Here is a 21,738-nt window from a genome sequence, read left to right on the forward strand (position 1 = left end):
TCACTCATTCGTCCGATCGTATTTATTGAGCGCTTACTGTGTGCTGAGCATTCATTCAATCGTATTGATTGAGCACTTGCTGTGTGCTGAGCATTCATTCAATCGTATTGAGCGCTTACAGTGTGCTGAGCGTTCACTCATTCGTCCGATCGTATTTATTGAGCGCTTACTGTGTGCTGAGCATTCATTCAATCATATTGATTGAGCACTTGCTGTGTGCTGAGCATTCATTCAATCGTATTGATTGAGCACTTACTGTGTGCTGAGCATTCATTCAATCGTATTGATTGAGCACTTGCTGTGTGCTGAGCATTCATTCAATCGTATTGATTGAGCACTTGCTGTGTGCTGAGCATTCATTCAATCGTATTGATTGAGCACTTACTGTGTGCTGGGCATTCATTCATTCATCCGATCGTATTTATTGAGCACTTGCTGTGGGCTGAGCAGTCACTCATTCGGTTAATCGTATTTATTGGGCGCTTACTGTGTGCTGAGCATTAATGCATTTGTTCAGTCGTATTTATTGAGCGCTTACTGTGTGCTGAGCATTCACTCATTCGTCCGATCGTATTTATTGAGCGCTTACTGTGTGCTGAGCATTCATTCAATCGTATTGATTGAGCACTTGCTGTGTGCTGAGCATTCATTCAATCGTATTGAGCGCTTACAGTGTGCTGAGCGTTCACTCATTCGTCCGATCGTATTTATTGAGCGCTTACTGTGTGCTGAGCATTCATTCAATCGTATTGATTGAGCACTTACTGTGTGCTGAGCATTCATTCAATCGTATTGATTGAGCACTTACTGTGTGCTGAGCATACATTCAATCATATTTATTGAGTGCTTACAGTGTGCTGAGCATTCATTCATTCATTCAGTCATATTTATTGAGCGCTTACTGTGTACTGAGCATTCACTCATTCGTCCGATCATATTTATTGAGCACTTACAGTGTGCTGAGCATTCATTCATTCGTTCAGTCATATTTATTGGGCGCTTACTGTGTACTGAGCATTCATTCATTCATCCGATCGTATTTATTGAGCACTTACTGTGTGTCGAGCATTCACTCATTCAATCGTATTTACTGAGCACCTACTGTGTGCTGAGCATTCACTCATTCATCCAATCGTACTTACTGAGCACTTACTGTGTGCTGAACATTCATTCATCCAATCGTATTTACTGAGCACTTACTGTGTGCTGAGCATTCACTCATTCATTCAATCGTATTTACTGAGCACTTGCTGTGCGCTGAGCATTCATTCATTCAATCATATTTATTGAGCACTTACTGTGTGCTGAGCATTCACTCATTCATTCAATCGTATTCATTCATTCAATCATATTCACTGAGCGCTTACTGTGTGCTGAGCATTCGTTCATTCATTCAATCATATTTATTGAGCGCTTACTGTGTGCTGAGCATTCATTCATTCATTCAATCATATTTATTGAGCACTTACTGAATGCAGAGCACTGTACTAAGCGCTACATGTAGAGACGGTCCCTACCCAATAACGGGCTCACAGTCTAGAAGGGGGAGATAGATAGACATCAAAACAAAGCATGTAGATGGGTGTCAAAATCATCAGAATAAATAGAATTATAGCTATATGCACATCATTAACAAAACAAATAGAATAGTTGATATGTACAAGTAAAACAGAGTAATAAATCTGTACAAATATATACAAGTGCTGTGGGGAGGGGAAGGAGGTGAGGGCGGGGAGGAGGAGAGGAAAATGTACTATGCCCTTGGGAAACTACGATGCAGCAATGGAGACAATCTCTCCCGATAACAAGCACACAGTTTGGGGTGTGTGTGTGTGTTGGGGGAGAGACGTCAATACAAATAAACACCAATATGAATAAATAAAATTACAGATACATACATAAGAGGTGGGGGAGAGCAAAGGGAGCAAGTGACTGTGTCTCTGATTGTGTCTCTAGTCGGGCAGCTCTAGAACAGTCAACCTGGGGGAAAACACAAGGAAAACTCTATTTTACCTGTACATATTTAGTATTCTATTTGTTCTGATGAGTTTGACACCTGTCTACATGTTTTGTTGCCTCCCCAGCTTAGGGCACAGAGGGTAGAAAGGTGGTGAGAGAAAGGGAGGAAGGGGGAGAGAAAAACTGGAAGCGACTGAATGCTTACCTAGAGAAGGGGGTTGAGATAGGGAGCTGACTCCTCTTGGAGCTTCTTCTACCCCTCCAAGTATCCAGTTAAAGGCAAACTCTTCTCCGCTGCTGTAGCTCCACTTGCAGGCCTCTGAACCAGGTCTCATCGGGGCAAACCCTCATTAGCAGCTGGAGCCTTTTTCACCCTGTCGAAAACCAGAGATAGAAAAGCCCCTAAGATCCTCGGGGAACTCAGTGACCCTTCTAACGACCCAGAGAGAAAGAGCAGGGCCTGACTTATCCTCTTACTCACCCCATTTTACAGAGGACAAAACTGAGAAAATCAATCAATCAATCAATCAATCAATCGTATTTATTGAGCGCTTACTATGTGCAGAGCACTGTACTAAGCGCTTGGGAAGTACAAATTGGCAACACATAGAGACAGTCCCTACCCAACAGTGGGCTCACAGTCTAAAAGGGGGAGACAGAGAACAGAACCAAACATACCAACAAAATAAAATAAATAGGATAGAAATGCACAAGTAAAATAAATAAATAAATAAATAGAGTAATAAATATGTACAACCATATATACATATATACAGGTGCTGTGGGGAAGGGAAGGAGGTAAGATGGGGGGATGGAGAGGGGGACGAGGGGGAGAGGAAGGAAGGGGCTCAGTCTGGGAAGGCCTCCTGGAGGAGGTGAGCTCTCAGCAGGGCCAGCTCTCAGCAGAGAGCTTTTTCTCTCAGAGAAAAAGGGAAAGGAGAAAAAAAATTGATATGCGCTACTGTAGGTGGAGCCTGGAAAGGAACCCAGGACCCCTGCCCTCCAGCCCCAACCTCCTGCAGGAGATTGTTTAGCTGGGTCACACGAAAGGCCACATTCTCACTGGTTCTTCCTTTTTCCTTTCAGCTTCTCTTCGTTTTTCCTCCTGTCACACCGGAGAATGTGGGTGCCTGGACCCAATACCAAGAGGGTGATTCCTTAGAGGAAGAAAGACCTGAAGATCTAGGCCTTTTCTCTCTTGCTTGCTTGCTCTCTCTCTCTCTCTCTCTCTCTCTCTCTCTCTCTCTCTCTCTCTCTCTCTCTCTCTCTCTCTCTCTCTCTTTATTAGTATTAGTGAAACCAAGAAGAGTTTGGATCCTTTCGTTGGCCATACTGTGGAAGGCTACTTCCTTTCTTTAGCCACAGAGGTTTGCAGAAGGAAGACATTGCTGGTTTGGCTTTTCCCCATATGGGGAGTGTTGCCTATTGGTTAGTGCAGGGGTGGACAGAAATAGGCTTTTGCATCAGTCAACTTACCTGCTGTGTGATTTTTCAGGGATTCACTTAATATTCTGTGCCTTAGCTCATCCCCTCAATACCTCCTCTTCCCATCAACCTAACACCCCAACGCTACCACTCCCACCTCTCCCCCCACCCCAACTGCCTTCTAAATGGGATTGAGGACATTGGCCTCTGAGGGACCTCCTGAGGTTTGGGAACAGCCCAAGGCTGGGAAATACTGAATTGAAAGGTGTTAGGGGAGGGCCAGCCGGAGAGAGAGACATCTGAAGAGGCTTTTCAGCCGCTAGGCAGCACCGGCGTGTGCCCCAGGATAGGAATGTGCAGAAAACAGCTGGAAGGGGAGAGAACAGGCGTGGGGTTTGCCCTGCTTGGCGGCTGGCTAGGCTGATGAAAGATGAAGAGAAAACAAAGGAGCCTTATTTTCACACCACAGGACAAACAAACAAACCTTTCCCAGCCTGACACAAGGCAGAGGTCCGGGAGACACTTGGCTTTTTGCTGTGATCTTGCTGGTTTTGGCTCCTTCTGTCATCTGATTTGACTGCTCTCACAACTCCAATTAAGAGGAGGGCCTTCCCTCCACCCCCACCTCTTCTTTTCCTCTCCCTTCCACCCTACCTCGGGAAGGAACACAGAGCCCCTTTCAAGGAGGACCCTGAATGGAGGATGCTTGCTCGTAGCCAGCGGCTGCCTGGCCCTCTGGGGTGGGGGTCTCACTAGGGGCCGGGGATCAGTGAAGTAGACAGATGTGCAGGGACCCTTGGGCAGCCCAGACACCTCCCTGCTGGCATCTTTCACAGTGCCAGGAACCGCTGCTGCACAATACAAAGGCGGCAGTCACAATAGTCGGCCTGTTCACGGCCAGTCCCCAAAAGACACGTCAGGAGTCTACAGATTCCTGACACCAGGACACGCCAGCACAAAGCTCCCAGTCTCTGTTCAAACTAAGTTACCGAAGTTCCACTCCCCATGCAGGGGGCTGGCGGGAAGGAGACTGGTGTTGGGGGCGGGGAGGGGGGGATGCAGCTGTATGCAGAACGTAACCTTCCTCCCCCTGGCCCGGGTTTGAGGCCAGCCAGCTGACGCCAGCCTGGCAGAGGGGTTGTGTCTGCTTTCTGTTCCACTAATGTGCCCCTTCCAGAGCGAAGGTTCCCGCGGCTCCAGAGGCCCGATACTATCTGAGCTCTTCCTTTGGGTGCACAAGTCTGGCCTGTGCTTTTGACCTCCTTAAATGCTCCTTCTCGGCCACCCACACTGATGTATGACTGCTCCATTTCCCCCCAGAGCCCAGAGATGACATTCTCCGCTCCCCACTCTGTTCAGACCCGTTTAAGAGCCCTGGGCAATGTGGGGACCACTAGAGTTTGCTCCTGAGTTCCTGAAGTCAGGGCCGTTCCTCACTTCATTCATTCAATTGTATTTATCAAGGGATTACTGTGTGCAGAGCCCTGCACTAAGAGCGTGGGAGAGTACAATACAACAACAAAAAAAGTCATATTCCCTGCCCAAGGTGAGCTTACAGTCTGGTGGGAGGAGACAGACATCAATACAAATAAATAAAATGACAGATATGTACATAAGTGCTATGGGGCTGGGAGTTGGGAAGAGCAAATGGAGTAAGTCAGGGTAATGCAGAAGGGAGTGGGAGATGAGAAACAGCGTGGCTCAGCGGAAAGAGCATGGGCTTTGGAGTCAGATGTCATGGGTTCAAATCCTGGCTCCGCAAATTGTCAGCTGTGTGACTTTGGGCATGTCACTTAACTTCTCTGTGCCTCAGTTACCTCGTCTGTAAAATGGGGATTAAGACTGTGAGGCCCCCCCCCGTGGGACAACCTGATCACCTTGTAACCTCCCCAGCTCTTAGAACAGTGCACATAGTAAGCGCTTAATAAATGCCATTATTATTATTATTATTATGAGGAAAAGTGGGGCTTAGTCTGGGAAGGCCTCTTGGAGGAGATGTGCCTTCAATTAGGCTTTGAAGTGGGGGAGAGTAATTGTCTTTCGGATCTGAGGAGGGAGGGGGTTCCGGGTAAGAGGCCGGATGTGGTCAAGGGGTCCGCAGCCAGACAGCCAAGATCGAGGCACAGTGAGGTTACAGCTAGAGGAGCGAAGTGCGTGGACTGGGTTGTAGAAGGAGAGAAGCAAGGTGAGGTAGGAGGGGGCAAGCTGGCGGAGGGCTTTAAAGCCAATAGTGAGTTTTTGTTCGCTGTGGAGGTCGATGGGTGACCAACTGGAGCTTTTTCAGGAACGGGGTGACACATCCTGAACGTTTTTGTAGAAAAATGATCTGGGCAGCAGAGAGAAGTATAGACTGGAGTGGGGAGAGACAGGAGCTGGAAGGTCAGCAAGGAGGCTGATGCGATAATCCAGATGGAATAGGATGAGTGATTGTCTTAACATGGTAGCAGTTTGGATGGAGAGGAAAGGGCAGATTTTAGCTATGTTGGGAAGGTGGGACTGACAGGATTTAGTGATGGATTGAAAATGTGGGTTGAATGACAGAGATGATTCAAAGGGCACCCTCCAAAGTGAGGGTGCAAAGAGGCAGCACCCCGATCTCTCATTTTCTTGGAAGCAAAGGGACCTGGACAAGCAGAGAAATGAGCCGCAAACACCCTCTCCCTCCCCTTCTCCTCTGTCTCTTTCCACTCTCATTTCCCTCCAAAGCGTGGCAACAGGTGTGGAAGCTGAAGTTGCCAAGGGGCCAGATGGAATCAGGAGCAGGAAATAATATGGCTGAGATGCAGAGTTCTCTGCTGTCCCCTCCCCGGGCTCCTGGGCTTCTATAGTTCCATTTGATTGTTCCCTGAATTCTGTGACCCTGGCTGCATTTAGATCCCTTGAAGTAAGCTGGGAAAGGCAACGTTTCTCTGCTTCCTAGCCCGGCTTCCCAGAAAGCAAAAGTGCTCAGACCCCACAGTTAGCCCCAGAGGGTGGTCTCCAGGCCTCAGGCGGGGCTCTCTCCCCTCTCCCAGTTGAGGCAGTCACCTCTGAGAGACCAAAACCATTCCCCCAGGGTTAGGTGTTCTTGGTGCCACGATGCAGGCAGATGCGGGGCAGGGATCCCAGAGGGCTCTCTCCATGGGAGAAGCTTCCAAAATCGATTAATCAATGGTATTTATTGGGTACTTAATGTGTGCAGAGCTTGGGAGACTACAATACAATAGAGTTGCTAGACAAGTCAGACTGTAAACTCACTGTGGGCAAGGAATGTGTCCATTTATTGTTATATTGTACTCTCCCAAGCATTTAGTACAGTGTGCTGCACACAGTAAGTGCTCCATACATACAATTGAATTGAATGAATGAAGTCTCCAGCCCACAAGGGCCTTATGGTCTTACCAGGAAAAACCATTAAAGAGCAAGTGTCAGGTTCTACAGGGCCCAAGAGCAGAGATTCTTTCCAGGATTGACTCTCCTCCACTCCCTGTCTTCACCTGCAGGTTGGCCCACAGCTCCCTGTCCATGGAGTCTTCTCCCTCCTCCTCCCTCTCAGAAAATGATCCTTTCCTTCCCGATCCTAAGATGACAAGAGACATTCCTAACTCCACTGGAAAAAGCGATGAAATCCCCAAGCCGACACACATAGTCCTTGATCCACGGACACATGTGATGATGATGACTTTGTTAAGCACTTAGAGAAGCAGTGTGGCTCAATGGGAAAGAGCACGGGCTTTGGAGTCAGAGGTCATGGGTTCAAATCCTGCCTCTGCCAATTGTCAGCTGTGTGACTTTGGGCAAGTCACTTAACTTCTCTGTGCCCCAGTTACCTCATCTGTAAAATGGGGATGAAGACTGTGAGCCCCACGTGGGACAACCTGATTACCTTGTAAGCTCCCCAGTGCTTAGAACAGTGCTTTGCACGTAGTAAGCGCTTAATAAATGCCATCATCATTATTATTATTATTTCTATGTGGCAGGCACTGTACTAAGCGCTGGGGTGGATACAAGCAAATCGGGTTGGATCCAGTCCCTGTCCCATGTAGGGCTCACAGTCTCAATTCCCATTTTAAAGATGAGGTAACTTGGGCACAGAGAAGTAAAGTGACTTGCCCAAGGTCACAAAGCAGACAAATGTCAGAGCTGGGATTGGAACCCATGACCTTCTGTCTCCCAGGCATGCTGCTAAGTCATGCTGCTTCTCCTGCCAGACTCTTCGGGTGGCAGGGGAGACAGCAGAGGATATAAACCCAGTGCTCTGGAGTCCTGCATAACTCAGGAAAAAGAAACTTTTTCTACCTCTATTATACAGATCATTGCTTCAATTCTCTGCCTTGCTTTGGCTCTGGAGGCCTAAGTGTCTGGAGACCTCCAAAATGCTATAAGAGGTGGGCAGGGGGCTAGGGCTTCAAAGTGAGCCAAAAGCATTTGCCTCCACTGCCAGATGGCCCTGGGAAAAAGGCTGAAGTGACAACTATCCCAGGGTTTTATCTCCTGCCATAAACTCATCACAGGAGGTATGGTCAGAGCTTGATGAGCTGTGATCCTGAGGCACGGGAGTAAAATGGATCCTCGAAATTCACAGATAATCAAAACCCCAATTTAGCCAATACAGCCCAACCCCCAAACCATATTCTGCAGCAGGTTAGGGTAGGCGGATTAGTGTGAATTGCCTAGTATGTGCCTGTCCACCTCGGGTGGAAGACTTTATGAAATGGCGTGAAGCCAGGTAGCCGAGAGGTGGAGAAGAGTTTTAGGCCTAGAAAAGCTACAAGCTGGAGGCTCAGACCATGGATAATGAGCTGTCCGGAAGTACCCAGGAATTCCTGCTCCTAACTGGGGTTTAAACAGGGTGGGATATCCCAGGAACTCCGACCTGAGTATTTTTGATAAGTATGGGACAAAAGAGCTAAGAAGTGTCCCCTTGCCAGGCAAGGCTTACTCACAATCAGGGGGTGTGTCTTGTCAGAAGCATACTCACTCTTCCCACTGAATGTATGTAAGAACTACCATAATTAGCAAGAATCATTGGTGACAATTTCTATGCAGTAATTTTTTTAATGTTACTTGGAAAGCACTTATTATGTGTCAAGCACTGTACAAAGGGAACTATGTTGGATACAGTCCATGTCCCACAGGAGGCTCACTGCCTAAGAGGGAGTAGGATTTAATTCTCATTTTACAAATGAGGTAACGGAGGCATAAAGAAGTTTAGTGACTTGCCCAAGATCACACAGCAGACAAATGGCAGAGCCGGGATTAGAACCCAGGTTCTCAGGCCACTGGTCTTTCTACTCGGCCAAACTGCTTCCACTAACCTGTTAACGCTACCACCTCTAATAACTAGAACAACGTTAATACAGTTCAGGAAAAAACAAATCATTGCTGCATTCTATTTTTGAATGTTCCTTCTAATGGCATCTCTAGAAGGGTTTCTTATTATGACCTCCATTTTCCTGCTGGAGAAACTGAGGTCCAGCTAGGTTCAGCAATGTGTCCAAGGTCACCAGTGGTGCAGAGACCAGGAGCATGATGTGCTCCTGGACCAGGGCTTTACGCTGAGGGCTACTGTACACTGCCACTGAACTTGGGGAAGGGGAAGGAGCGGTCCCAGGCCCAGTCTGCAGACGAATCATTAATCATTAATTCATTAATTCATTCAATCGTATTTATTGAGCGCTCACTGTGTGCAGAACACTGTACTAAGTGCTTGGGAAGTACAAGTTGGCAACATATAGAGACAGTCCCTATCCAACAACAGGCTCACAGTCTGGAAGACTGATCAGGGAGGAGACGAGGCAGAGGGCACGGGGAGCAGGGGAGAGGGGTGAATGGTCCACTGAGTGACGGATGTGGGCTGGCTGTGCCCAAGTTCCTTTTTCTTCTGCACCCCTGGACCTGCAGCCCCAGAGTCAATCTGGGGCACTGAAAACAATGGATGGAGGTGGAGAGATGGAAGGGAGAAGCCACAGGGGCCGCTGAGGGAGCAGAAATGGTAGGGCAGTGGGGAGAGCAGGGCTGGAGACTGAATGAGTTAAACCCATTATTGTATCGGAGCAGTTTCCTGCGCGATGCTCCGAGGAACAAGCACCACAAAAGGCCAAGTGAGCATTCTTGTGGAGAAAGTGGGTTCCCTTGAAAAGGATTTAATTTCTTTTCTGTCAGTTGAATGGAATTTCGTGGTGACTCCTTGAGGTCTAAGAATCTGGGAGGAGGGAGAGGGGGGACGGACAGCATAAACTCTACAAACATTCTCTCACCCAGACACACACACACACATACACATACACACGGTCTCTCCTCGCCCCCGCATCCATCTCCCGGCGGAGGCGTTCACCACCCCAAACTCCCCCCACCGCCCAGGCCCTGAGATTCTGCACTCATTGTTGGAGCAGGAGACTGGCTGAGCTAACACAAACGGCCCCAGAGAGCCGGACTCCTGTCAGAAAGCTTGGGGCCGGGACCTGGTCTGTGCTGCCTGGTTTCTCATGCTCGCTATTCAGGGTCTCTGTGAACAGAGGGGAGGGAAAACTGTTCAATTCGAAGGAGAGAAAAGGAGTTGATGGGAACTGATTTATGGGTGGGTGCCAGCACTGTCAGCAGCTGAGACAGATTTCTCCCCAGGGCTTTCCCCATCTCCATCAGTTTTGGGACTTCCCCTCTTTCCCTTCCATTTTCTTTACCGAAGTGATGGGAGCAAATCCATTCTTGAATCAATCAATCAATCAATCAATCAATCGTATTTATTGAGCGCTTACTGTGTGCAGAGCACTGTACTAAGCACTTGGGAAGTACAAGCTGGCAACATACAGAGACAGTCCCTACCCAACAGTGGGCTCACAGTCTAGAAGGGGGAGACAGAGAACAAAACCAAACATACTAACAGAATAAAATAAATAGAATAGATAGGTACAAGTAAAATAAATAAATAGAGTAATAAATATGTACACTTCTCTGGGCCTCAGTGACCTCCTCTGGAAAATGGGGATGAAGACTGTGAGCCCCACGTGGGACAACCTGATCACCTTGTATCCTCCCCAGAGCATAGAACAGTGCTGTGCCCACAGTAAGCACTTAACAACTACGATTGATTGATTGATTACTCTCCCAAGAGCTTAGCACAGCTCCCTGCACAGTCATCATTCAGGAAATGGATTAGACGTCAGAGGCTGCAGCTGGTAGCGCTGGCACAGGGACATGGAGGGAAGGGGGTCAGGCCAATCAGGAGGGTGGGCAGCCCTCGTGGGGGCCGGGGGTCAAAGGTCAGCCCCAGACGAGGCTGGGGGAGCGCGGGGGCTGGGGCCATTCTGAACAGAGTGAAGTGGTGTGGGGATGAGGCAGGTTTGGCAGTGGGGGACTTGTTGGGGGGTTGGCTACCCAGCTGGTTTTCACGCAAGCCATTCAAAAATGGAGGTCTCCAGCCTGGCCAACCTTTACTCTGGGTGCTTGAAGACCAAGTATCTTTCAGTATCTCATCTTCCCGGCCTTTGGAGGCTGCCAGTTCAACCCACATGGAAAAGTATGGGTAGTTACCCAAGTTATTGGGGCTCCTTTTTGAGATACTAACTCTACCCTCAGCTTGCCCCACTTTCTCCTGGGATCCTTGTTGGGGTCCCTTCAAACCAAAGGTGGCAAGCCTAGAGTTGTTAACCTATAAGAAGGAAATTTATTACACGATTCCACTCTGGATCTCCAAGGCCGGAGAACTTTGCCCCTGGTAGAGGGTCTGCACAAGACAATTTTCAGGCTAATTCAAGCCCCTAAAGTACACTTTGGCCTTTATCTTCTGCAACTTTCCAGAAAGAGGAAGGGTTTGGGGATGAAATATCTGAATAATTGAGGACAAACTCATCTGGGGACTGAATTATCTCACCTGGGTAGAGCTGACCCAAGAGAGAAGTCACCTCACCACCTAAGTTCCAGGCAGGATCCTATAGATCCTCTGCCGCAAGAAGTATATGCCGAGTTTTAGATACCTTTCTTAGTCTCAACTTCAGATTTCATATCCAGAGAAGAGGCAACATTGAGTTTAAGTACCCCCAACTCCCAAGTTTATTCAGGTAGGACCAGGCCCAGGTAGAACTAGAGTCCTGAATCCATACACCCCTCCCTTCCTCTTCACCCTAATAATTATTTAATCATTTAATAAGCACCTATGGACTAAGTGTTGGGGTAGATTTTAGATTGTAAACTCCTTGAAGGTGGGGATCATGCCTACCAACTCTGTTGTAACAAGCGGTTAGTATAGTGCTCTGTACACAATAAGCACTCAATAAATACCACTGGTTGATAGATACAAGAGTTCCAGATTGGACATGACCCCTGTCCTGCACAGGGCTCTCATTTTACAGGTGAGGAAACTGGCCCAGAGAGGTTAAGTGACTTGTCCAAGGTCACACAGCATTCCAGTGGCAGAGCTGGGACTAAAACCCAGGCCCTTTGATGCCCAGTCCCATGATTTTTCCATTAGACCATGCTTTCATTCATTCATTCATTCATTCATTCATTCATTCGTATTTATTGAGTGCTTACTGTGTGCAGAGCACTGTACTAAGCGCTTGGGAAGTACAAGTTGGCAACATATAGAGATGGCCCCTGCCCAACAACGGGCTCACAGTCTAGAAGGGGGAGACAGACAACAAAACAAAACATGTGGACAGGTGTCAAGTCATCAGAATAAATAGAAGTAAAGCTAGATGCACATCATTAACAACATAAATAGAATAGTAACTATGTACAAGTAAAATAGAGTAATAAATCTGTACAAACATATATGCAGGTGCTGTGGGGAGGGGAAGGAGGTAGGGCGGGGGGGTGGGGGGAGGAGAGGAAGGAGGGGGCTCAGTCTGGGAAGGCCTCCTGGAGGAGGTGAGCTCTCAGTAGGGCTTTGAAGGGAGGAAGAGAGCTAGCTTGGCGGTTGTGTGGAGGGAGGGCATTCCAGGCCAGGGGGAGGACGTGGGCCGGGGGTCGACGGCGGGACAGGCGAGAACGAGGCACGGTGAGGAGATTAGTGGCAGAGGAGCAGAGGGTGCGGGCTGGGCTGTAGAAGGAGAGAAGGGAGGTGAGGTAGGAGGGGGCGAGGTGATGGACAGCCTTGAAGCCGAGAGTCAGGAGCTTTTGCTTGATGTGTAGGTTGACGGGCAGCCACTGGAGATTTTTGAGGAGGGGAGTAACATGCCCAGAGCGTTTCTGCACAAAGATGATCCAGGCAGCAGCGTGAAGTATAGACTGAAGTGGGGAGAGACAGAAGGATGGGAGATCAGAGAGGAGGCTGATACAGTAATCCAGTCAGGATAGGATGAGAGACTGAACCAGCAAGATAGCGGTTTGGATGGAGAGGAAAGAGCAGATCTTGGTGATGTTTTAGAGGTGAGACCGGCAGGTTTTGGTGACAGATTGGATGTGAGGGGTGAACGACAGAGCAGAGTCGAGGATGACACCAAGGTTGCGGGCTTGTGAGACGGGAAGGATGGTAGTGCCGTCTACAGTGACGGGAAAGTCAGGGAGAGGGTAGGGTTTGGGAGGGAAGATAAGGGGTTCTGTCTCCCATGCTGTCTCCCTCCTCTTCACTCTCCCCAACTCCTGCCTCCACTCTCCCAGGGAAGGAGAGAGAGCTTTGCAATGCAGTCTACCAGTAGATGCAATCTCTCTCCAGCCCCGTGAGGCCTTAGAGTTTATAGTGTTGGGGCAGAGGAAGTTGTTTGAACATGATTTCAAGGAGGACTAACTCAGGTTCCTTCTCCACTTTTAAAATCCTCTCTTTCATTCAATCGTATTTATTGAGCACTTACTGTGTGCAGAGGAATAATAATGATGGTATTTGTTAAGCGCTTACTATGTGCAAAGCACTGTTCTAAGCGCTGAGCACTGTTCTAAGCGCTGATACTGTAATAAGTGCTTGGCAAGTACAATTCAGCAGCAAATAGAGACAATCCCTACCCAACAACGGGCCCTCTCCCCACCTCACAGGCTTCCTGGGCATGGGAGTCAGACATACCTACTACACTCTCAGCATGGTCATGCAGTAAGCTGTCTGAACCAGCACGGCAGAGTGGATAGACCACAGAACCTGGGAGTCAGAAGGACCTGGGTTCTAATCCCGGCTCTGCCACTTGTCTGCTGTGTGACCTTGGGCAAGTCGCTTCACTTCTCTGTGCCTCAGTTACTTCATCTGTAAAATAGGGATTGAGACTGAGACCCCATGCTGGACAGTGAGCTCACTGTTGGATAGGGACCGTCTCTATATGTTGCCAACTTATAATTCCCAAGCGCTTAGTACAGTGCTCTGCACACAGAAAGTGCTCAATAAATACGATTGATTGATTGATTGACAGAGGCTGTGATCAAACTGGCAACTTTATATCTACCCCAGTGCTTAGTACAGCGCCTGGCAAATAGTAAGTGCTTAAGTACCAGAAAAAAGGCAGCCACAAAAAATGGGGGGAAACCAATTGGAGCAAGAGGAATCAGCCTTTGTACCACCATGCAGTACTCTTCCAACTGCAGAGTAGTAATAATAATAATAATAGTATTTGTTAAGCACTTACTATGTGCAAAGCACTGTTCTAAGCGCTGGGGAGGTTACAAGGTGATCAGTTTGTCCCACGGGGGGCTCACAGTTTTAATCCCCATTTTACAGATGAGGGAACTGAGGCACAGAGAAGTTAAGTGACTTGCCCAAAGTCACATAGCTGACAGTTGGCGGAGCCGGAAATTTGAACCCATGACTTCTGACTCCAAAGCCCGTGCTCTTTCATCATCATCAATCGTATTTATTGAGCGCTTACTATGTGCAGAGCACTGTACTAAGCGCTTGGGAAGTACAAATTGGCAACATATAGAGACAGTCCCTACCCAACAGTGGGCTCACAGTCTAAAAGGCTCTCTTTCCACTGAGCCATGCTGCTTTACAGTGCTCTGCACACAGTAAGCGATTGACAAATGCAACTGATTGATTGATTGACGGATGCAACTGATTGATTGATTGACGGGGGCCGGGCGTGGAGAGAGGAATCTGTGACATTGGGTAGGTCTGGAAGTGTCTAAAAGGGGTCCCTGGCCTTCAGGGAGGGGTCAAGACAGTTCAAAAGGAAGGGGAATTGTCGGACCGTCCCTCAGCTCTGTGGGCCGAGTAGCTGCTTCTTCGAAGAGGCGGCAGGAAATGCCTCCGCCGATGAGTAGATAGCAGACTTCTCCTTATCTCTAACCTCCAGTGACAGGAACAGGAACACGCTGGGCTGATGTGCGCGGGTGATGCTAAAGAACCAGACCTCTTACTGCATAGGTGGATGAGTGGGTGACCTACAGAGTTCTCCATTTTGCCGCGGGGCAAAGCCACGGCTGCCGTTATCACCATCTCAGCACTCAGGGTCCAGGGGCCTGGGTAGAATGGCTATGACCAATGTTGGGCAGGGTGTGAGAAGGGAGAGGCGGCTGCTCCACCGTGTGCAAAGATTTGCTGTGAATTAATGCTGCAGTGAAATAAAAGAATAATAATAATGGCTTTTGTTAAAGCACGTAGTAAGTGCTGGATAGTGGGCAAGGAGCTGGGCAGATTTGTCCCTTTGATTTGGTCTGTTTCAGACTTTGGTTGGTAGGGTGGGGGTCTGCTACCAAAGGAGATCATGAGTTCTAATGCCGGCTCCGCCATTCGTCTGCTATGTGACCTTGGGTAAGTCACTTTACTTCTCTGTGCCTCAGTTACCTCATCTGCAAAATGGAGATTGAGATTGTGAGACAGGGATTATGGGACAGGGGCTGTGTCCCTCCTGTTTTGCTTGTAGCCACCCTAGCGTTTAGTACAATGTCTGTCACATAGTAGGTGCTTAACAAATACCGCAGTTGTTATTATTAAAGTTTAAACTTGGGCGGGGGGAGTCAAACACAGGCTGGGGAGGGATAATTTTTTTGTCTGTGTTCATCAGAGAGCCTTTTGCTTTGTTTCTCTCTGAGACTATATGTTTCCTTTCCTTCCCTAATCCTTCTCTCGGTTTCTCTGTTGTCTCTCACCTTGTTAAAAGAGCATGAACATGGGAGTCAGGGGGCCAGGATTGCTCTGTCCCTTGCCTACTGTGTGATCTTGGGCAAGTTCCTTCACTCCTCTGTGCCTCAGTATCCTTATCTTGAGAATGAGGATTAAATGCCTGCCATTCCTCCCCTTTAGATTGTGAGCCACATGTAGGACAGGAAATGTGTCTGCCCCCTGCATTTAGTACAGTGCTTGGCATATAATTGCTTAACAAATACCACAATCATTATTTTTATTATCGTCTCATCCTGGTTGGCCAACAATGATGGAGTCAGATGATGAGACCAATGGCCTTTTCACCATGGCCCACATGCACTGGAAATCAATCAACGGTATTTATTGAATGCCTACTGGGTGCAGAGCACTGTACTAAGCATTTGGAAGAGTACAATACAATACAGTTGGTAGACACATTCACTTCCCACAATAAACCTACAGTCTATCAACCAATCAATGGCATTTACTGAATATTCACTATGTGCAGAGCACTGTACTAAGTGCTTGGGAGAGTACAACAGAATTAGCAGACACGTTGCCTTCCCCAAATGAGCTTACAGTCAATCAATCAATCGTATTTATTGAGCGCTTACTGTGTGCAGAGCACTGGACTAAGCACTTGGGAAGTACAAGTTGGCAACATATACAGACAGTCCCTACCCAACAGTGGGCTCACAGTCTAGAAGGGGGAGACAGAGAACAAAACCAAACATATTAACAAAATAAAGTAAATAGAACAGATATGTACAAGTAAAATAAATAAATAGAGTAATAAATATGTACAAACATATATATAAACATATATACACATATACAGGTGCTGTGGGGAAGGGAAGGAGGTAAGACGGGTGGATGGAGACGGGGACGTGCGGGAGAGGAAGGAGGGGGCTCAGTCTGGGAAGGCCTCCTGGAGGAGGTGAGCTCTCAGTAGGGCCTTGAAGGGAGGAAGAGAGCTAGCTTGGCGGATGGGCAGAGGGAGGGCATTCCAGGCCAGGGGGATGATGTGGGCCGGAGGCCGATGGCGGGACAGGCGAGAACGAGGCACGGTGAGGAGATTAGCGGCAGATGAGCGGAGGGTGCGGGGTGGGCTGGAGAAGGAGAGAAGGGAGGTGAGGTAGGAGGGGGCGAGGGGATGGACAGCCTTGAAGCCGAGGGTGAGGAGTTTCTGCCTGATGTGCAGATTGATTAGTAGCCACTGGGGATTTTTGAGGAGGGGAGTAACATGCCCAGAGCATTTCTGGACAAAGACAATCCGGGCAGTAGCATGAAGTATGGATTGAAGTGGGGAGAGACACGAGGATGGGAGATCAGAAAGAAGGCTGATGCAGTAGTTCAGAAGGGATAGGATGAGAGCTTGAACGAGCAGGGTTTGGATGGAGAGGAAAGGGCAGAACTTGGCAATGTTGCGGAGCTGAGACCAGCAGGTTTTGGTGATGGCTTGGATGTGAGGGGTGAATGAGAGAGCGGAGTCGAGGATGACACCAAGGTTGCGGGCTTGTGAGACGGGAAGGATGGTAGTGCCGTCAACAGAGATGGGAAAGTCAGGGAGAGGGCAGGGTTTGGGAGGGAAGACAAGGAGTTCAGTCTTGGACATGTTGAGTTTTAGGTGGCAGGCAGACATCCAGATGGAGATGTCCTGAAGGCAGGAGGAGATGCAAGCCTGGAGGGAGGGGGAGAGAGCAGGGGCAGAGATGTTGATTTGGGTGTCACCAGCGTAGAGATGATAGTTGAAGCCGTGGGAGTGAATGAGGTCACCAAGGGAGTGAGTGTAGATCGAGAACAGAAGGGGACCGAGACCTGAACCTTAGGGAACCCCCACAGTAAGGGGATGGGAGGGGGAGGAGGAGCCTGCAAAAGAGACTGAGAATGAATGACCGGAGAGATAAGAGGAGAACCAGGAGAGGACAGAGCCTGTGAAGCCAAGGTTGGATAGCGTGTTGAGGAGAAGGGGGTGGTCCACAGTGTCGAAGGCAGCTGAGAGGTCGAGGAGGATTAGGATAGAGTATGAGCAGTCTAGAGGGGGAGACAGACATAAATATGAATAAATAGTTATTATACATAATTTAAAGATATGTACATAAGTGCTGTGGGGTTTGGGTGAATATCAAATGTCCAAAGGTTAAAGATCCAAGACAAGAGGGGAAATCCCACAAACACATTCTTTCTTTAGCTCTTTTGGCCTCCCTGCCATCCCCACCTTCAACCAGCTGCTCTAAGGATACTTGCTAAGCGCTTACTATGTGCCAAACACTGTACAAAGCGTTGGGGTAGATACAAGATAATCAGATCCAAAGCATCCCAGAAGGTCATGGGTTCTAATCCCAGCTCCACCATGTGTCTGCTATGTGACCTTGGGCAAGTCACTTCACTTCTCTGGGCCTCAGTTACCTCATCTGTAAACTGTGGTTTGAGACTGTGAGCCCCACATGGGACAGGGACTATGTCCAATCCAATTTGTTTGTACCCACCCCAGGGCTTAGTACAGTTCCTGGCACATAGAAAGCACTTAACAAATACCACAATTATAGTTATTATTGTTATTATTACCATCCCAGGAGCTATACTGGCTGCAGGCCTGTTAGAGGTGGGAGCTCAACTCAATCAATCAATCAATCGTGTTTATTGAGTGCTTACTGTGTGCAGAGCACTGTACTAAGCGCTTGGGAAGTACAAGCTGGCAACATATAGAGACAGTTCCTACCCAACAGTGGGCTCACAATCTAGAAGGGGGAGACAGAGAACAAAACCAAACATAGTAACAACTCCTGCCCTTCCATTCCCTCCCCGTGTGGCCTTGGACTTTCCACTTTCCCTCTCTGGGCCTCTGTTTCTCTTGCTGCCCCTCTCTTCCTCCCAGCTGTATTGTGAGGCGTAACCAGTGAAAGTCATGGCAGAGCCCCCCAGAAAATAAAATATACAGCATTCGTGTTAAACCGCACAGCCAAGGTCGTGAACAAGCCGCTTTTCCTCTGACCCATCTCATTTACGAGCAGGTCCCCCAGGGAGTCATGCTGAGGGAGTTTCGGCCCCAAAATAGTCATTCGGTCGGTCGGGACCGAGGGAATGCCGGCAGTGGTGGTGGCCAAGCCTGACATTTGGGTCAGGTCCAGTTTATTGTTCTGAGCCCGGTGTCCAAAGTACCCAGAGGAAGCGGGGCCGGGAAGCAGGGCCGGGGGGTGGGGTGGGGGGAGAGGTGGAAAGGGCTTTGGGGATGCGGTGGCCCTGGCTGGTTTGGGGGGGCACCTGACCCCTAGTCTGGCTGGGACTCCCTTGTCCCGATGGCTGCCAAGTGTGGCTTGAGGCAGACCATTGTTCCCCAGCCCCAGGAGGAGTTGGGCTGGAGCTGAGGCTGATACAGGACCAGCTGCGGGGCAGGGCGGCACCAACCTGCATGGTCCGGCAGCCCTCTCTGGATGCACATATGGTTGCTGCCCCTGTCAGCTCCCCAGCCCTGGGTTTGCTGCCCCTGTCAGCTCCCCAGCCCTGGGTTTCCTCCCCTTGGTGCCCAAGTCCACCTCTAAAAATGATGAAATCCAGAAGGAAGGGAATTCCTCCTCTCTCCTGGCCTCATCCACCAAAATACCATGGAGGGGCGGGGGACGAGAAGCGGCGTGGCATAGTGGATAGATAGGATAGGGTTCTAATCCTGGCTCTGCCGCTTGTCTGCTGTGCGACCTTGGGCAAGTCACTTCACTTCCTCTGTGCCTCAGTTCCCCTCATCTGCAAAATGGGGATTGAGACTGTGAGTCCCATGTGGGACAGGGACTGTGTCCAACCTGATTTGCTTGTAACCACCCCAGCGCTGAGTACAGTGCCTGGCACGTAGTAAGTGCTTAACAGATAGCACCATTATTATTATAATCATTACATCCCAGTTGCATCTGGCTCAGTGGAAAAGAGCCTGCGCTTTGGAGTCAGAGGTCATGGGATAAAATCCCGGCTCTGCCGCTTGTCAGCTGCGTGACTTTGGGCAAGTCACTTGACTTCTCTGTGCCTCAGTTACCTCATCTGTAAAATGGGGATTAAGACTGTGAGCCCCACATGGGACACCTGATCACCTTGTAACCTCTCCAGTGCTTAGAACAGTGCTTTGCACATAGTAAGCGCTTAATAAATGCCATTATTATTATTATCTACCCAACTCCACCATTAGCGTTTATGTTCTAATCTTTGCTCTGCCACTTGCCTGCTGTGTGAACTTGGGTAAGTCACCAAACATCTCTGGGCTTCTCTGAGGGTTAAAATGCCTGTTCTTCCTCTCCCTCGGACTGTCAGCCCTGGGTGAGTCCGGATAAATTTGTATTTACCCCAGTGCTTAGTGTTTGGCATATAATAAGCACTTAACAAAAACCACAATCATTATTATTATTATTACTATCATCATTCCCATTGTACTCTCCCAAGTGCTCAGTACACAGTAAATGCTCAGTAAATGTGATTGACTGACAGACTGATGAGCTTCAGCCCCAATGACCTTATATCTTTATTTGAATGTGTATTTGTACATTCAATTATTTACTTAGCTACTTCACCCAGATATATTTGTTCTATTTCCTGCCATATTCCTTATTCTTCCTCCCACAATTGGCAAATAAGTTTTATCTGTTCTCCCTTTCCCCCACTAGACTATAAGCTCCCTGAATGTAGGAAACAGGTATTCTGCTTCTGCTGAAGATGTTCAAATTCCATTACTGCTGCTGCTGATGACAGATGAGCTAGTCAAACTTCTACCGTATAATAATTTTTTATTTTTGTCTAAAAAGGCCCTATGGTGTAAACTCTCCCAAGTTGACCAGTGTCCAAGGTCAGGGCCAAGCCAAGCCCTACCTGAATTTCCTATTTGCTCTTTTATGATTCTTTCTAGACTGTGAGCCCACCTTTGGGTAGGGACCGTCTCTGTATGTTGCCAACTTGTACTTCCCAAGCGCTTAGTACAGTGCTCTGCACACAGTAAGCACTCAATAAATACGATTGATTGATTGATTGATCTCATCCTTGTAGAGCAGCAGAGGAGGCGTATGAGGGTCTCCTTCCCAGGAACAACCTCAAGCATTCTGGAGGGAAAGTTGCTCCCAGCCGGTTCATTGCCCCAGCATGGTTTGCTGACAAGAGACTATCAGTGGAAACTTGGAACTGCACCTGGGTCCTTTCTGGGGTGCGGAGGAGGATGGGAGTGGATGTCAAAAGGCTGAGGCTTGCTGGGAAGAGAGCAGAAGGCGGGAGTGAAGATAGGGGCATGAAAACATCCCTTAGTATGTCTGCTTCTGGACAGCTCACAAAAATGTGGACACAAAGCATGACTAACACATTGCAAATGTCCACCCCGCTCAGAGATCAGGGGCCGCCCAGCAGTTAGCAGCCCGCTGGACCCCTTTTTTGGCAAAAAAAAAAAATATCTACTATCAGGGGAACAATGCCTGAATTCCAAGGAGAAGCCCTAATTGTTTTCCATTCAGTTCTGTTGATTGCTCCGTGGAAGTTCTTCTCTGTGCTGGGCCAGATCCCTCTGCAGTTTCCCATGTAACTGGGAATGAGAAACAGAGAGCTGCAGGTTTCTGCAGCAAGGGTGCCCTGGGCTCTGGGGAAGCCACCCAGGGGAATCCCATCCAGGAATGTGGCATTAACGGAGAGGAGATTTCGCCACTCCCTTTGCTCGTGAGGGACAGACTAGACCAGGGGACTCTGCGGCCTCACAAGAACCAGTTCGGCCCATGTCACTCTGAGACCTTTAAGGCTCCTTTGGAGGAGGTGGCTCTGTTGGCCTGGTTGCTTACTTAACCCCCATCTCCAACCCCAATTCCTCTCTTACCGTCTTCCCAGATTGCACCTCATCGTGGCCTAGTGGATAGAGGGAGTCGGAAGGACCTGGATTCTGATTCTGGCTCCGCCATTTGTCTGCCGCGTGATCTTGGGCAAGTAACTTCACTTCTCTGGGCCTCAGTTACCTCATCTGTAAAATAAGGATTAAGACTGTGAGCCCCTTGTGGGACATGGACTGGGTCCAACCTTACATTCATTCATTCAATTTTATTTACCGAGTGCTTACTGTATGCAGAACACTGTACTAAGCACTTGGGAGAGTACAATGTCATAATAAACAAACACATTCCCTTACCTTAAGGAGCGTACAGTCTAGAGGGGGAGACAGGCATTAGTATACATAAATAAATTACAGATATGTACATAAGTGCTGTGGGGCTGGGAGGAGGGATGAAAAGAGAGCAAGTCAGGGTGATGCAGAAGGGAGTGGGTGAAGAGGAAGGGGGATGTTTAGACAGGGAAGGCCTCTTGGAGGAGATGTGCCTTCAATAAGGCTTTGATGGCAGGGAGAGTATCTATTTCAGTGTTTA

At 48.6% G+C, this 21,738-nt stretch overlaps 1 long non-coding RNA gene across 1 annotated transcript; it reads right to left on the reverse strand.

Annotated features, from left to right (window-relative positions):
- Window positions 1-1,708: 1,708 nt before the first annotated feature.
- On the reverse strand, window positions 1,709-21,290 carry LOC119942392. Its single transcript, XR_005455357.1, has 3 exons — window positions 21,198-21,290; window positions 2,165-2,333; window positions 1,709-1,980 (listed from the first exon to the last, which is right to left on the reverse strand). It is a non-coding gene; the product is annotated as an uncharacterized LOC119942392 (long non-coding RNA).
- Window positions 21,291-21,738: the final 448 nt, after the last annotated feature.

This window comes from Tachyglossus aculeatus, chromosome 21 (genome assembly GCF_015852505.1).
Source record: "Tachyglossus aculeatus isolate mTacAcu1 chromosome 21, mTacAcu1.pri, whole genome shotgun sequence".
NCBI lineage: Eukaryota > Metazoa > Chordata > Mammalia > Monotremata > Tachyglossidae > Tachyglossus > Tachyglossus aculeatus.